Below are 18,176 nucleotides of genomic sequence, written 5' to 3'. Positions count from 1 at the left end.
ATGTGTGACATGTGGGTAGTCTCTGATCAAAGGATAAAAATGAGTGGGTCACCGAGAGGGGTGATGTGCAAGGAGCCTTGAACTGTGAGTCAGGAGACTTCAGCTTCATTCTTGGTTGCACCGTGGCTTTATAACCTTAGCTGGTACCTTCCCTTCTATGGATCAGACCTCTCTTGGCTGTAGTTATACAGTGTCTAAGGTATGTTTCTGAGGGTAAGGAAATGTTAATCCAGATTCTTGTACTCCATCCCATGGTAGTGAATTAGATTTTCTGGGATGGGTCTCTACAGTTAGCTTTTTAAAAGAAGGACACCAATAATTATGCCCATTGAAGTTTGAGAGTCACCTCTCTATGATAGCTTCCTGAGCAGCACTTTCCAAATGTGCCTAAGCATAAAAATGGCCAGGACTGTTCCTTAGAGAAATAGATGCCCAAGCCTCTACTGTGACCCTAGACATTCTGATTAGTAGGTCCGGAATGAGTCCTGTATGTCTGAGCAAACTCCCTTGAGAAGACAAATGATCAACTAGATCTGCGGGAACAGTCCTTTCCTTCTGTATGCTAGTAGTTTCTCAACTGCTTTCTCCAAAGTCCCTGGAGTTCTTTCAAGAACCTAATGGCTAGGGTGCCTGGATGGCTCAGTTGATTAAGCAACTGCTTTCAGCTCAGGTCATGATCCTGGAGTCCCGGAATCGAGTCGCGCATCGGGCTCCCAGCTCCGCGGGGAGTCTGCTTCTCTCTCTGACCTTCTCCTCCCTCACACTCTCTCTCACTGTCTCTCTCTCAAATAAATAAATAAAATATTTAAAAAAACCCAAAAACCTAATGGCTAGGGGCCCCTGGGTGGCTCAGTCGGTTAAGCGTCTGCCTTTGGCTCAGGTCATGATCCCAGGGCCCTGAGATCAAGCCCCACATCGGGCTCCTTGCTCAGTGGGGAGCCTGCTTCTTCCTCTCCCTCTGACCCCCACTTGTGCTTGCTCTTTCAAATAAATAAGTAAAATCTTAAAAAGAAAAAGAAAAAGAAAAGAACCTTATGGCTAGGAAAGGGTAGGATGGGTTAAAAGGGTGAGGGAAAATTTTTGGATATTGGGCTAATGCTTAAGCCCTTTTAGATGTTTAAAGCCCTCTGATTTTATCCAGAGTTTATCCGTTTCCATGTAATTTATATATTTTATTGTATTATGTATTATATATATTGGTTATCTCCTCTAATTTTTATTTTTAAAAAGTGTTCTTTAACTAAATTGTTTGAAAACTACTGTCTATTTAAAGATCTCTATTTAAAAAAAAATTGTATCAACTTTCTCTTGACATATCTATCTACACAGAATATATATATATATTTTTTCATACACAGAATATATATATGTATTCATACACAGAAAAGTACACATATCGGAAGTACACAAGTCAGTGAATTTTTACTATTTAGAACACATTCAGACCAAGAAATTGAACTTGACCAATGTCTCAAAAGCCCCAATCATAGCCTTCCCAGCCACTATCTTTACTTAAAAAAGGATCGCTATCCTGATTTCAAATACCATAGATCAGTTTTACTTGTTTTTGAACTTGACATAACAGAATCATTCAGCATACACACGCTTGTATCTGGCTTTTTTTGCTCGGTGCCACATTTGAAATTCATCTATATTATTCTGTTATGTAAAGTACCTTCTCATTGCTTCATAATATTACATTGTGTGTGACTATACCACAATTAGTGTATCTATTCTATCAAGGATAGTCATTTGGGTAATTTCTGGATTTTGGATAGTGCAAACAGTGCTGCTGTAAGCATTCTTCAACAGGCCTTGTTGTGAATCTATGTTTGCATTTCTTTTGGCATGTTCTAAGGAAGGGAATTATAGGGTCCTAGACTGTGGTGGATATAGTCAGTTCCATAGATGCTGCCTAATGGTTTCCCCTAGTGGGTATACCAGTTTTTATTTCTGCAGCAGTGTACAGAATTACAGTTGCTCCAAACCCTTACCATTACTTGACAGTTTCTGTCTTCTAGCTTTTGTCAGTGGGTGGTAGGATGGAGGGTTGTACAGTTTTATCTCATTATTGTTTAACTTTATATCTTTGTTAACTTTTTCTTACATTTACTGACCATTTGGACATTTCTTTTATGATGTGCCTACTTAAGTCTTTGGCCCATTTTAAATTTTTTTCAACTTACCTTATTATATTTTTTTTATTGTGTTGTGTTATTCACCATACAGTACAATGTTGGTTTTTGGTGTATTTCTTCTCTAACAATATCCCTTATATGGATTCAAGTTTCCGACCTATATTATTTTCCTTCTCTCTAAAGAACTTCTTTTAACATTTCTTGCGAGGCATGTCTTCTGGTGACAAATTTCCTAAATTTCTGTTTGTGTGAGAAAATCTTTATTTCTCCTCTACTTTTGAAAGATAATTTCACTGAATACATAATTCCAGGTTGATGGGATTTTTTTTTTAGGCAACATTTTAAATATTTTGTTCCATTTTCTTTGTGCTTGCATGATTTCTAAAAAGATGTCCAGTATAATTCCTTTCCTTTTTCTCTCATGGGTGATATCCCCCTCACCCCTATACTTGCTTCTTCCAAGATTTTATCTTTGTATTTAATTTTTTGCAGTTTCAATGATTTACCTAAGCATAGATATTTTGGTATTTATCCTGCTTGGTACTGTCTGTGATAACTGGATCTTTCATTAAGTTTGGAAAATTCTTAGTCAATATTACTTCAAATATTGCTTCTCCTTTCTTCTTTTTCCCATGAAGTATGTGTTACATTTACATCTTCATAAGTGTTTCACAGTTCTTGGATATTCTTTTCCATATATATTTTTTCATTCTTTTTTCTCTTTGTTTTTCATTTTGGGAATCTTCTACTGACATTTTTTCAAACTCACTGACTTTCCCTTTAGCTATGTCTAGTCCACTGATGAGTCCTATTAAAGGCACTTCATTTTTGAGTAGTGGTTTTGATATCTAGCATTTTCTTCTGGAGCTTCCTTAGAGTTTCCATCTTCTGCTCACATTTCCCATCTGTTTTTGCTGTTTGCTTTTTCCATTAGGGCTCTTAGCATATCAAGTTGTTTTACATTCCCAGTCTGATAGTCCCAAAATCTCTTCCAGCCTGAGTCTAGCTCTGATACTTGCTTTATTTCTTCAGACTATGTCTTTGCTTTTTCACATGACTTTATTGAAAGTCAGACATGGTGTATCAGGGAAAAGGAACTGAAGTAGATAGGTCTTCACTGTAAGGCTTATGGTTATATGGCTTGCAGTAGCCTGTGTTCACTGATTGCCGTCATTGTGCTGGCACAGGCTAAAATTTCCGCTAGTGTCCTGTTTTTGTTTCCCCTGTTGCTTTGGGGTTTCCCTAAATATTCCTTGGGGACTGAGACTTGCAGTTCTTTTGGCTTTAATTCTTGCGGTTATACAGGAGCCCTATCAGTGTGTGGTAAGGTATGGGACAGGGGCAACATTCTCTACAGTCCTATAGTCAGGTCTCAGTCTTCTAGTGAGCCTCAGCTGAGTAGTTCGCTTCTTCCATATTAAAGGCTAAAGGGTATTGGAGTTGAATATCTTCCTTTCCCAGGTCACTTAGGTTTGGTAAAACTTCAGTTGGTTAGGCTCTGGTAAAATAGTTTACCTTAAGGGCAGGCCTTGTTAAGAACAGAACATTCTGGGCATATTTCAGAACGGGCACTTTTCCTCTTCTGCTGCCAGAAGCAGCAGGGGATTTTCCACCAATCATTAGGCTATAAGAATTTGTAATAAGATCCTCAAGTTGTAACTTTATAGTTTGATAAAACAGAAAAAAAAATGCAAATATTTATTACATATTTTTAAAAATTCATTTTTGATGATAATTCTCTTGACCCTTAGGGGGAGTCCATATTTTATAAAAATCCATAGCCTTTTTGAAAGACAGGAAGTCATAACTCACAAATTTACACTTTAATGGGAGATACAAAGATGCTCTAAATAGCGTAAGCACTCTAGATATTATTAAAATGGTGTTCATGATTCAGTTTTGGATAACAAAAGATAATTTTAAATTGCCTTTCTTCCATTTAAAAAATAGAACTATTTCAAAGTGGTGGAGATAGATATGTTAGTTTGAGAAATTTTAAACATTATTCTTCCAGGTCTCTATCTGTAAAGATATAAAATAGAGAGAGATCAACTTTAATTAAGCTCTTGTCTATATAATTCCCTTACAGATAAAAAAAAAAATCACAGGAGTTTTTAGTTGTTGGTTGTTGAATACATTATGTAAAGTAGAGGCCTTTGCTTTTTTTAATTAGATTATTTTATGATGTTACACAATTTGGAATTAGTGAAGACCAAGAGTTATTTAAATTATAACTTAGGGAAATCAGTTCTCTGTGTAAGCATTAAAAAAAGGAACTAATAATAAGGTAGAAATCTGTTTAAAGATAAATGTTAAAGGAAACACATGTGCTTTAAGGCAATACTGAATCCAATTATAATCTGATAGCTATTTCATGGGGAGAACAATGCATTAAAATATTTGGACCTCCAAACAGATAATGTACAATATTACAGTAAAACTATTTTGAGTAACTAATAATAATATGCAGCTATTTAAATAATAGGACTTCCAGGGTCCAGCTTTATGTGTTTAACATTTTTTTTCCTCTTAGTATTGTCTTTTCAGTAGTTAGATTACTATTCCAAAGAGTTCACTAATTTAATTTATTATTTTTCCAACAAAGACAAGTAAGTCTCAGGTAGCTAAATGCCTATAATATTGCTTCTTATTAATATAACAAGATGATAAGAGCTAATTTTTTTCCAAATGATGCATCAATGAGGCATGTAATATGTGTTCAGCTCTTCAGAGAATAAAAAACTACAACCAAAATATGGCAGATTAAAAGACCGTGGCAGTGTCACGAGGGGTTGGTAGGTAGGGAGGGACGTACTGCTACCGAGGATCTCCACTCCAGCTTAATTCATTTTCACTGGGAATGGTGTCTGCAGCTGGAGAATAGTATCTGACCTCCAGAGATTGCAAGTCATACTTTCACAGTTGTCTACTTTGCATTTGTCACTGATGTCCCTCTTCTTACTACCAGGAATTAGATTTATAGAACTATGTGCCAAGGGAACTTCTTGCAAAGCACCACGGTTGAGAAGTTTTCCATATTGTGCTCTCGTAAACACATATTTTGCCTTTGCTTACCCTACCATATTTAATAGGTATTGTGATGTCTCAGATTTTTCTCTCCTAATTTTGAAAAGTTAATTAAAAGAAGTGGGAGAATGGGATGGAGAGTTTCTAACAACAAGTCAAATTCATTTGAACAGTAAAAATAATTGCTGTGCGAAATTAAGGTGCAAGCACATGCCTGCTGTAATTGGTGCATACTTATTAGAGCTCTTCGTTTGCAACCTCTCTCGGTTTTGGGGCCCATGATAACGTGGATACTTAAGGGAAAAGTATGATTAGAGATGGTGTAGTTCATTCAGTAAACATTTCTTAGTGTTTGATGTGACTGAACTGAGCGTCACATATGATTTTACACTTTTATCCTTTCAGACAACTGACAGGTCTCTAATCTCCATCTTAGAGCCTTCACTCAGCTTGAACTTTGGCTCATAAAGGTCATTTTTGAACCACTTGGGACAAAGAGCCGCATCCATGAAATCCCACTGAGTCGATAGATACGATAATAGCTTTAGGCACATTTTCTTAAGACCCAAGGGGAAAGACAATTTCAATAAATGTAAAACTATGCTATCTACAATCCACACAATATCTTAGAAAAATCTCATAGGAATAAATCTTCTCTTTTCCTTCAGGCAAGAACCTCCTTAACAATAACAACACAAGACACTATTAAGGGCATAAGGTACTAACTGTGGCAAAAAAAGAAAAAAAAATCATACACACAATCTATTAGACAGAGCTCCTCGAACACAAAAAGAACATCCATTCATCTAATATACCCCCTTGCCTCACAACTACTTGTGAAACATGTTCTGAATATTTAGACCTTAAATTGTTAAAGAAACTATGAATTGTCTGAACCAATTCAATAATGTGAAAATGACTTAGATATATCATTCAATTATGGAATGCTTTAAATGTAGTTCCTCTTTTATTTTCTTTTTACCTTTTAGTCTCCAGCTCATAAAAAAAAAAGAAAAAAATCCTCGCAGGTTAGATATGTCAGGATAATTAACAGAAGGTTCCTTAGCAGCAGATGTCTGAGATAAGTAGTAAAGGGCATTCTCTTCCCTTGACATGCCATCAAAGGGAAAAACAACGAATATTTAAATAAAAGAATTGAAAACTATGTGGATGCATGTTTTAATATCTGAATAATTAATAGATTTTTAAATCATGACTTAAGCTGTAGGAAAATTAAGAGATCTCATGATCATGTTAATATTAATTTTTCTTGCCTGCCACAAATTATAGCACTGTCTTTGATTTTTTTTTTCCCTTCCCTCGATATATTTCATGATGCAAAGGAATGCTTCTTGAAAGTAAAGTATCCCCTCCAGCGAAATATTTCACTCAATTTGCCTCAGAGAATTCTGCTGGCAGGGGAAAAAAAAAAAAGATGCTTTGGAAAAACTTAAAATTCAACAGCTTAAAAGTATTTTTTTAACTGATGTTTCAAGCAAAATTTTTCAATGAGTCACATAACTGAATTCCAAAATTCAAATTTTTATTTTAATATTATATTTAAACTTTATCTTAATATTCTATATTTTGTGCCTTTCTTCTTTTGCATTTATTTTAAATAGTAACGTGAGTGCAATCAACTACAAATCCCATCCTCTGATATAATCTCCATGGAGATTATATTAGGAAGGGTTTTCTTGTTTACTTTTAAAAGGTCTCCTGAATATAGCTGGTGCCAACAGAGAAATTCTTCTAAAGGTAGTATAGGGATTTTAATCTGCCCCTTACTAGGAAGTGATGGAGGCTAATGCAAATAGCACTCATCTGATTCTGTAAAACTCATAATAAGAAATAATGAAGCATCTGGTCGACAGCAAAAGGTCAAGGAAGAAACATTTTGAAATGGAAAGTGTATCAGTCCCTCTGGCAAAGACTTAGAGGTTGGCAAAGACTGTTGTTGCTTCAGGAAGCTTTTGTCTCTCATATTGAGACTTAGAATATATATCCTCCTTGTGCTTAGTGTTGCATACAGAGCAGAATTAGCTCTTAGTATTGGTAACAGAGCATGAGCGTGGTCTACCTTTTTTCCCTCAGTAGTCGAAGGCAGTGATTCTCAAACTTTGCTGCTGCTTAGAAGCACCAGGAGAGTTATGAAAACTTGCCATGCTAATGAAACCAGAGACCCTGGGAACCAATCATGGCTGTTTCTGCAGGTGCTGGCAACGTGCAGCCAAATTTGAGAACCAATGATTCAGAGCTTTCCAAAGGCACAGATAGATGCAAATGTCTGTGGCCCTGCAAAGGTAAGCACCCATATTCCATACTGGCTTTTAAAAGGGCCTAGGGAATGATGCAGAACTGGTAGAAAAGTCTTGAGTAAAAGAATGGGGTGACAGGGAACTTATTCTTATAAACACTGGGTTTAGATATGCAAAAGGATTTCTCATTCAGAGTATATGGCTTAATTTCTTAAGATGGGGATTTAGATATAAATAAGATTCCTGTAACTGAAGGTTCCTGAATATTTACTTTTTGGGAGATTATCTCCATTTTGGCAAGTGAGAATGTTTCTGGATCCTGGAAAGAGCAAACTTAAATGATAGAGAATCAAATTTCTCAATATGCTACCACTGATTTCAAAGTTGTAGTTTCAGGAAGAATGCGACCTGATAAATAACAAGAATATCACTGAGAAGTCTAGCATTTTAAAATCAACCTGCCCACTTATGGGTCATGTACATCAACTTTTTTTTCTTGTTTTTCTGGAAGTTTTCAACTGCTAGTACTTTGGTCATGTATACGCTCACACATTCATCAGACATGAGGTTCACATGAATGCCTCATGGGTTGGTTTTTACACCTTGACTTAAAATCTAAAGGAAACCAATTTTAGAGTTCATTAGCATATCTAATTTATACAAAAGAATGGTAGGATGATGGTTTTGAAAATAGTGGGTGTGTTGCCTCTCATGGCTGATATTACAATACAATAAATCCAAAGTACTCACTTTACTGATTTTCTTAAAAAGCAGAAAATTTGTCATTAGCTTAGTCAATCTATATTCTGATGCTATTTTATATATTTGAAATAAATTAATGTTATGAGGGATTTTTTTCTCCTTAAAAATTGTCTATCTTAAATCACTTTAGAATATTCTAAGAAAACTTCACAATGTTCTGAAGTTACATAGTGGTAATAATTACACTCTATAAGTATACCCCAAATCCTTGTGTTGTACACTAAAAACATGTGAATTATCTGAAATGGAAGAAGATTTTGAAAATTAAGCATGTGTAGAAGCTGAAAAAAAGCATTTATTTATTCCAACTAAGCAGGAGATTGAAGATATCTATTTATTCATTCAGCCTTGATTATTGATTATTGAACAGAAACTCTGTTCTAGGCACTGTATTGGACCGTGGGATTACATAGTGAGTCAAAATAGTTCTAATCCCTATTCTCAGGTAGTGTACATTCTAGAGGGAGACATAAACATTAAATAAGCACACACAAATGTTAAATTGTAACAAGGAAAGTACTTTTAAAAATAGAGTATTATAATATATGGGGATTTAATATTTTCAGAGAAGCCAAGGAAGCTTTTTCCTAAGAAAGGGACACTTGATTTGACATCTGAAGGTTAAATAGGACTTAGCTAGGTAAGAGGGGGAGGAAATAGTGTATCAGTCTGAGAGAACAGTACTAATAAAAACACTTGACAGAACCAATCTTGGTGCATTACGCAATAATGAGCAAACGTCTAATATGACTGAGGCAAGAAGAAGGATGGTAATGGTTGAAGATAAGACTGGAGTAGGACAGCAATCCAGACCCCATAAGTCCTTATAGATCATTCTCAGTTGTGCCTACCTATGAGCAGTGGGAAATTACAGGAGAATTTTAAGCAGGAATATGATATAAGTTGATTTGTTTCTAGAATAGATTGCTCTGGTTATTTTGTGGAGAATGGGTTGGTAGGACACCAAAACAGATGGGAATAGACAAATAGTATAGGTTAACAAATTAGTAGGCTATAACAGACAAGGCAAGAGATGATGACAACTTGGCCCAAGAAGCTGGTGGGGGAACCAAGGACATGGAAAGATTCAAGAAACATTTAGTAGGTAAGATCAACAGAGTGTATTATTAATGGATTGTTTAGGCTGTTGAAGAAGAGGGAAATCTCAGAAATGAGTTCTAGTTTTTTTTAGCTTGTGTAACTAGATGGATCATGAAGTCATTCATTGATTAGAGAAAGGAAGCAGTGGACGTGTCATGAATTTAGTCTTGGTTATGTTGAATTTGTGATGGTTTTGAGCTAGTCAAGGAATATTAAACAGTTTAGAAAATCTTATGAGTCAGAAGCTCAGAAAAGATGCTGGACTTGGAGTTTAACTTTTATGGATCATCTCTATATAGTTGGATCAGACCATCTGGGGAAAAAGTCTATGTAGAATGATAGTTAGAGATGGATTAGATTTTAGGCTCGAGGAATTTAACATGCAATAGACAAGCAGAGGAGGATGAGTCCAGCAGGAAGGTAAAAAAACATGAATTATATGGGCATCTGCTTTTCAAAAGCTCTTGTTAGACCGCTTTGCTTTTTACAAGAAGATTACATTAGTTAGTACCTTTTAGGTAACTGAAAGAAATCCAAAGAGGATTTTTGCTTTTATGAAAAAAGGTGGAAAGCAAAAAAAGGATTTAGCATTTGTGTTGCAGTGAGACATTACAGAGGCAGCACACACCCCAAGCTGCAAGAGTGTCCCCACCAAACTCCTTCTCTGGGAACTACACTCAGCATCGAGCCACCACAGCTTTGAACTGTGTCTGTGAGTCTCTGTGCTTTATCTCAATTTATTTTGGGCCTTCATTAGCAAGATGTGTCCTCAGGTATCAAAAAAACCTGGGAGAGGTCGTTGACTGTGTCTGGGAATGCTAAAAATTTTCCCTATGTACAGAATTGTTGAATCACTGTAGTGTACACCTGAAACTAATATAACACTGTATGTTAAATATACTGGAATTAAAATAAAAACTTAATTTTAAAAATTTCCATATAAATTAATGGTAATTGCTTCTTTGCTTTACACCATTTCCACTTACAAAAGGTTTCAGGGGAATGCTCTACTTTCAGAAAACAGAGGAAATCTGTATCTCAAAAGCCAAAGGGACAGCAGATTTTTTTTTTTTTAAAGATTTTATTTATTTATTTGTCAGAGAGGGATCACAAGTAGACAGAGAGGCAGGCAGAGAGAGAGAGAGAGAGAGGGAAGCAGGCTCCCTGCTGAGCAGAGAGCCCGATGCGGGACTCGATCCCGGGAACCTGAGATCATGACCTGAGCCGAAGGCAGCGGCTTAACCCACTGAGCCACCCAGGCACCCCGGGACAGCAGATTTTAAGGAAGACATGGTCAACCATGTGGAGTACTGCTGTTGGAGTCTGATGAAGACTGAAAAGAATTTTCAAGGCATTTTATGTCTTTTATAAAATAGGTTGGAAGCCAGAGTGAAGTAGTCTTAGAATGGAAATGTAGATTAAAAACTAGAAATAGCGAGTAGAGTTAACTCTTTCTAGAAAGAGTGAAAGGGTTAAGATAATGAAAAAGAACATAGATGTGGACAAAAAAAAAAGAAAAGAAAAGAAAAACTTCTTATTTAAATTTCTAAGAGCATCGATGTAAAAGTTTGGGTTCCACATGAGGGTTTCCTGGGAAATGTTTACAATCAGTGGGGAAGGAAAGTGGAGTGAAGGTTTCAAATGTACATAATACCACTGGGGACTGCTCACAATTATTAAGATTATTTGAGTTTTGAAAATAAACTGATCTTATATTTAGCATGACCAAGTTTACTGGATAATGGATGATTAACACCTTTAAGCTGAATCCTTAAAAAGACCGAAGTCATTTTAATAGAAATATATTAAAAATGTATACTCCCCTGAATTGTTAAATGTAATGTACTGGTTGTAATTTTAGCTCTATTACATGACTTGAAATTACTACCACCATTAATCATTCAATGTGTTTATAGATTAGTATTTTCCTTAGGGTTTATCATAATTTGTTGGCCTCTGTATTATGTTTCTCCATTTACTTTTTAATTTTAGCTGTGTAGATCTTCCTTTAAAGTTTGCCTTTTTCCTATTGCTATAAAGAATCACTTTTCACTATAATAAGCAGGTGATTCTTGAATTTTTTTTTTTATGTTAGACATTACAGCTTTCTGGAGGTTAAAATGCTATGTAACGTAGAGGTAAATAGGTCAGAGAGAGAGACTGAGTCTTTTGTTAATGAGTAATATTCATGCATGTTGGGTTCTTGAGATAAGTAGTTTTACTTACTTTTTCTTTAGAGGCCTTATTGCTTTCTGGTACTTTATGTGTTCTGTTTGAAAACATGGGAGTGGGTTTTCTTTGTGTTTTCAGTGACGATTACAATACCTAACACATTAAAGATGTTACTTTCTTATTGTTATGTGTTATTGTTTTCGTTATTCATTATGTTCCTGTATCTATATAACTAAAGCACAAACCTTGTTTTCACTGTAAAATTGTGTCAATGCCATTTAAATCGTTAACATGAGGAGATTTCTTGGGTTATACATCAGAATCCACTGTTACTCAAGGTTCAGGAGAATGAGAGAATGGAAACTCAGGAGGAAGGCAGGGAGTTTTGTCTTTGTAGGTTTTATTTATTGTTGTGTTGTTGCTGCTGCTGCTGCAGTTTCATAGTATATTTTTAACAATTGTCCTTTTCTTTCCTACAGAATTGATGAGGAATGGAATGAGTATTGGAGACGTGATCATGATACTCATTTACTTTCTTCTTATGGTTTTTGTGAGGATTAAAGGTAACAGTGCATATGGACTTTCTAGTGCTTAGTGAACACTGTACAAATGTTGAGTATCGTTTCTATTATCACCATCAAATCTATACTTGTGTCATTTCCTAAATGTATTTGATGAAAACAAACATTGTGGATGAAAAGAGCAAGTCTGGACCTGTTACATGATTTCAACTTTGTTATTTTATTTTTATGTGTACCGAGGAGTTTAGTTAAGGAGGTTGAGGAAAAGAGAGTCTTCTTGAAGACCGTGGTATCACACACGAAGAGAATAAAGATAAAGCACAAATGATGGGTGTGTTAGTGTACAGGAAGGAGAGTTTTGGATTTATGGAACTCTTATTTTTCTAAACAGATGTCCTCATCATGGAAGTTATTGTAGTCTCCACTTAACCAGATGGGATACGAAACTCCCTGTTGTGTTCAGAACTGGCAGGGCTCATTAAGTTGGCTTTAAATTGGGTATTAAGGGAGGATCTTTTGCTTAGCCCAAATAATCTCAACATGCACAATGAAGAGAATAGGGAGTTCTACAAGCTAAGATGAAATATAAGATAAGTGATAAGTAATATTAACATACTGGACTTAATTGTCTATAAGTAACTACAAAGTAAATGGGAAATTAAAAAGATTAACTGGAAATGTTTCTAAATGATGGAGAATATGACCTGTTGAGCATAATAAAAATGGAAAGATAACATTTCCTTAACTGGAATACCAAAACTGGTAGGTGAAATATACTCTATAAACAAAACTAAGAGGAAATCAAACTTGAGGAAGAAGCATTATATATGAGATTAAAAAAAAACAACAACAAATAGAAGAAAAGGGGAAAAGTGGCTTGTTATTTAATAATGATAATATTGGGGTAAATCTTTTGATTTAAAGATACAACAGAAGAAAATAAAAGACTGTAGTAGGTATATACTAAAACATCAGTGGTGAAAATTTCAGTTCATTAGTCCTTTAAAATTCTAGAGCAGGGACTTTTTTAGACTCTTCAAAATAAAAAAAATTACATATTCAGATAAAAATGAATAATATTTATGTACATTCATGTAATATTCAACAAATATATGAGTTGATAGGCATGAATCAATGAAATGGAGGTAGTATTGGTAATAATAAAAATTATTTTATGATTTCAAAGTAGTAAAGAAACTATAAAGGTACTGAACTTATTGTACTAAATAAGACTTATTTTCCTTTACTGGACTTATTTGGCTAAACAAGGTTTACAGGGGTATATGTAGACAGTTAATAAGTTTAATGAAAAAAATGGGTGATTGGCTATTACCTACATGATATCTGATTTAAAGGAATAAACTAAATTGATTAGCCAAGCTTTAACCTTTACAGTCTGAGAGGTAGCAGACCCATTAATATTTATGATTTATACAGAATATCAAATATTAATAATAGCTACTTTAATATATTAGTTTTGAGCAGAGGTCTTAAATCTCTTTATTTACAGTTGTGTAACCTTGAACAGGTTATTAATTCCACTACTACCTCATTTTTTCTAATCCATACAATGAGAGTATTGCTTGTCTGGATTTTTTTGGTAGATAATTCCTTTATAGACTTAACTTGGTGTTCAGCTCATAATGGGAGCTAAATAAATGATAGCTAAAAAAAAAAGTTTAATTTTATAATTACCAAAATTAGTCAAGCCAAATTTTATTCTAGAAATATGAAATTAGAAAGAACAAAATAAAATCATAATAATTTACACCTTCACATACTATTAATCTTTGCCAATATATTAACTAATTAATAAAGCTAGTCTTTGGGAAAGCAGAGTATCACTTCAAACAAAGTAAAAGAGGGAAATGAAACTCAGGAAAGTTAAATCACTTGCTCCAAATCACAGATAAATGAGAATTGTGCTGAATCAATGTGTAGAAATTTCCAAAATATTAGCTTTGTTAATTTCTATGCCATTTGGGGATCTTGAGAAGTATATCTTTAAAAAAATATATCTAATAGTGGAATACAAAGGAGTTATACACTTAAGGAAGTGGGAAATATATTTTTACCCCAAAGATACAAATGCAGTGATCTGAAGGGACACCTGCACCCTCACATTTATACCAACAATGTTCACAATAGCCCAAACTGTGGAAAGAACCCACATGTCCATTGACAGATGAACAGATAAAGAAGATGTGGTGTGTGTGTGTGTATACACACACAATGGACTAGTATACAGCCATTAAAAATGAAATCTTGCCATTGGCAATGATGTGGATGGAACTAGCTATTATGCTAAGTGAAATAAGTCAGTCAGAGAAAGACAATTATATGAGCTCACTGATTTTCAGAATTTAAGAAACAAGGCAGAGGATCATAGGGGAAGAGAGGAAAAAATAAAACAAAATGAAACCAGAGAAGGCGATAAACCATAGGAGACTCTTAGTCTTGGGAAACAAACTGCGAGTTGCTGGAAGGGGTTGGGTGGGGTGGCTGGGTAATGGACATTGGGGAGGGTATGTGTTACGGCAAGCACTGGGTGTGGTATAATACTAATGAACCACATATCTGTACCCCAGAAACAAATAATACATTACATGTTAGTTAATATTAAGTAGGAAATATATTTTAGATGTTGAAAAAATATGTTTCTTAAACACATAAGCTTGAAATGAAGGATTTTAATTTACTTTAGCTTTAAGACAAGGGTATTTATGTGTCATAGTTATGGTTATAATAGTTATAATTGTTATGTATATGCATAGCATCTTCTTACTTTAATTGTGGGGGAAGGATGCCCTAGGAATACAATCAAGAGATTCAGTTCACAGCAAAAGTAAAAAGATCATATCTTCTGGATTTGATAAAAGATAAGCCCCAACAATTTATTTCTAACTCTTTTCTATATTCATGCTGTAATTTACTTAGTGCTAATTAATAACCAGGTGCCATGCTAGCTTTTGGATTCATAATAAAGATCCCAACCAGATCAAGTCTTTCAGTTTATAGATTTCCCCTTCTTCTGGACTATTCTAAAATTACTCTCCCAAGCATGCCTTTTCACAATTTCTTCCTCCTTTCCTTCCTATGAATCTAACTATCCCCTACTCTTGTCTCCCCTATAGACACAAATAGAAGTTTCTTTGTAAAATCCTGGCCATGTAATAGTCCAATTTTATTATTTCTTCAAATGAAGCTAAATTATTTTAACTCCTTAGCCTGATGCACAAGTTGTTTTTTTTTTTTAATATAAGCTTGTCCATTTCCTCTCTAAACTAATATTCTTCTCTTCCTTGCATGCTTCCTGTGTTTTCACTACACTGAGATTTCACAACTCTGTTGACATGTGATGTGAATGACCCATGCCTTTAAGCTTTTACCCACATTTCCTCTATCTGGATAGCTCCTCCTCTTCTTTTTAAAACGACATTCCCATTCTCAAGATTAAATCTTTAACTCTTTACAGTATGACAAGTATTTTCCTACTGTTCATGACACATTTCTAAAATATCTATAAAACATCAAATTTGCAGAGTAGGCTTCAATTTGAGATTAAAGGTCAGCTTCTCTGTCAATCCTAATAATTCCCAAACTTGCCTAATTTACAATAATTTTATGAAAATTAGCAGCTTATCACTAATGCTTTCCTGCCACTTTCATTTTTTTTCCTTCTTAAACATTTTTTCTTTTTTAAACATTTTTGTAAGACTGTAAAGGTAGTTTACGATTAATGAGGCAAGCAATTAATCAAACTGCTGAACAGAGAAAAATGACAACACTACACAAATGGGATGGTTGATTGGCCTGCTATGCCACTGATAGTCTTGGCATCAATGGTTCATTTGGGGTGGTCAGAGTAAAATAAGCAAAGAGTCAAATTATTGCAAAAATGAATGAAAATTGCGGACAGTCTTCATTGCTAAAAATGGCTTTCAAATATATTCAGTAATAATTCTGCTAAGGACTTTGTACTGTCTACAGAATCCATCCAGCAGTCCTATGAGGAAGTAGTCAGTAAAGATCTACTTTACAGAGGAGTAAGCTGGTAGTGCCCTCAGTCACACAGCTATTTCGTGGCACAGCTAAACTGCAAGTCCTGACCTTTTTGGTTCCAAGACCATTTATAATTATTCCCTTCCTGAGTGGTGTTCGTTATTCCCTTTTCTGTGCCTAGTGTGCCCATTATCTTCATTACCATTCTTTTCTTTTCTTTCTTTTTTCTTTTCTTTTTCCCCCCCTATTCTTTTCCTTTCTTTTCTTTTCTCTTTTCTCTCTCTCTCTCTCCCCCCCTTTCTTTCTGCATTCAAATCTTGTTCATAACAAGGCAGGATCTGGGGTTGGTTTTTGTAGCTCCAGCTGGCCCTGCGGCCTCTGGTGCTCATGAACTTCTACTCCTCAGATGGCACCTAGGGTTTGATGTAGCTGTGTGGGGTTCCTGGGACCTTGCCGAAATGCTTGTATATGTGTCCACCCTTGCATGGACAAGAGAGCAATATGGTGCCACAGCCCTGGGGGAGTCCAGGGTGAACTGGTCAAAAGGAAGGATCTTGCCTCCAGCTTGGAGGATGCAGCCCCAGGCCCGGCTACTCACGTGCAGGATGTACACCTTCAATTTTGGCACCTCAGGGATACGCACATCATTGATTATACTCCCTACAACCACAGCTGTTTTGTTTTCCTGGCCAGGCAACTTCATCTTCCAGAACATCCGGGAGAGGGAGAGAGGTAGCAGGTTGGTGCGACTCAGGAGCAATGTCTTCAATACAACTTAATTAAAGTGAGAGTTGGTTCATCTGGCCCGAAACCTCTGTGCACAGCTTAATCAACAGTTTCAGGTAGATGTCATGGCTCTTAGGCTCCTTGTGCTGAACCTCTTGGTCCTTGTTGTGGTGGATGTGGACTCCCATGATGGTGCTGCCTGTTCAGCCAGGTCTGGAAAGAGAATCCTTATTCTTTCCTTCTTGGCGGTCACAAGACACATTAAACTGTAGACCTCTTCCAGAGTAGTCCTGAATCTAAAGATACGATAACCCCAAACACTGTCAACTCTATATGCCGAGAACTTCACAGCAATTGCCGAATAGATAATTGAGCAGGTGAATAAATTAAAGAAATAGAAATGTGTATGATAAGAATTATTGCATGTATAACCACAGGGTGGTTCTTTTTTCCCCAACTTACAGACATTATGGGGAGAGCTCACTTGGAATACCGTTCTATTATCCCTCTGTAGGGAATATAAACCCAGTTCCTCAGTGTAAGGTGGAATTTAAATAAGGCAGCATATGCTTTCTTGTTCCATCAAAAGCAGTAACTTACAGAAATGAATGGAACAATGAGGGGATATGCTTAGATTGTCCCACTAAAGATGCCTCTCATCTCAGTGTTTTCTCTCTTGCTGAAGGTACCAGAGAATATTTTGAAGAAAGCAAAGATTTAATCCTCCCAATTGTTGGTTTCAAAGGGCTTAAAATATCATTTCCATACTCCACTGCTAAACTACTTTGTACATCTCACTATTGAATTTTTAAGGCCGTGTTAGAACCTGTCTATTTAGCATCTGTAATCTCATCATGAAATATCTAATTCTGTGTATTTACCCTTCAATATGTAATGTATTAGTACCACAATAAATCCTTTCAAGGCTAAAAGATATTCTCCTTTTACTACCATTCAGGAATACATTACTCAACTTAGTTTTTTATCCTTTTTATACTCTCAGTGAGTTTAAAATCATAAGTGAAATTTATAATTAAATGTGTAGAAGTATCTTTAATCATTTTAATTATCTTTTTCTTATTCCCTCCTGCCTTTCTTGGGACTCAATAGCAAAAGATTCATGCATTTTTCTAGACCAGTGGTTTTTAAAATATTAACTATGTTCATTTTCAGGCATGAAGATATCTATCCATACTATGATCTTTTCAGCTTTGCTCTGTGAATCATAATAAGATCTGTGGTATGAAAAATACAAACTAAGGGCATTTTTTTTGTTTTATTTTGTTTTTATAACAAAGTTTCAACCATGTATAGTACTTTTGATGTTTCTTATTGTAACAATTTTGTATGGTGACAGATAGTACCTAGGTTTATTGGGATGAGCACTTAGTAATGTATGTAAATGTTGAACCACTATATTGTACAACTGAAACTAATATAATATTATATGCCAACCGTACCTCAATAAA

The 18,176-nt window shown here is 35.3% G+C and overlaps 1 pseudogene; it reads right to left on the bottom strand.

Moving 5' to 3' along the window:
- Positions 1 to 4,140: 4,140 nt before the first annotated feature.
- On the bottom strand, positions 4,141 to 16,895 carry LOC116867334 (annotated as a pseudogene).
- Between the last annotated feature and the right edge of the window lie 1,281 nt (positions 16,896 to 18,176).

The sequence above is a fragment of the Lontra canadensis genome, unplaced genomic scaffold, assembly GCF_010015895.1.
Source record: "Lontra canadensis isolate GAN:19392208 unplaced genomic scaffold, GSC_riverotter_1.0 scaffold1, whole genome shotgun sequence".
NCBI lineage: Eukaryota > Metazoa > Chordata > Mammalia > Carnivora > Mustelidae > Lontra > Lontra canadensis.
This window is presented reverse-complemented; position numbering and strand designations above follow the sequence as displayed.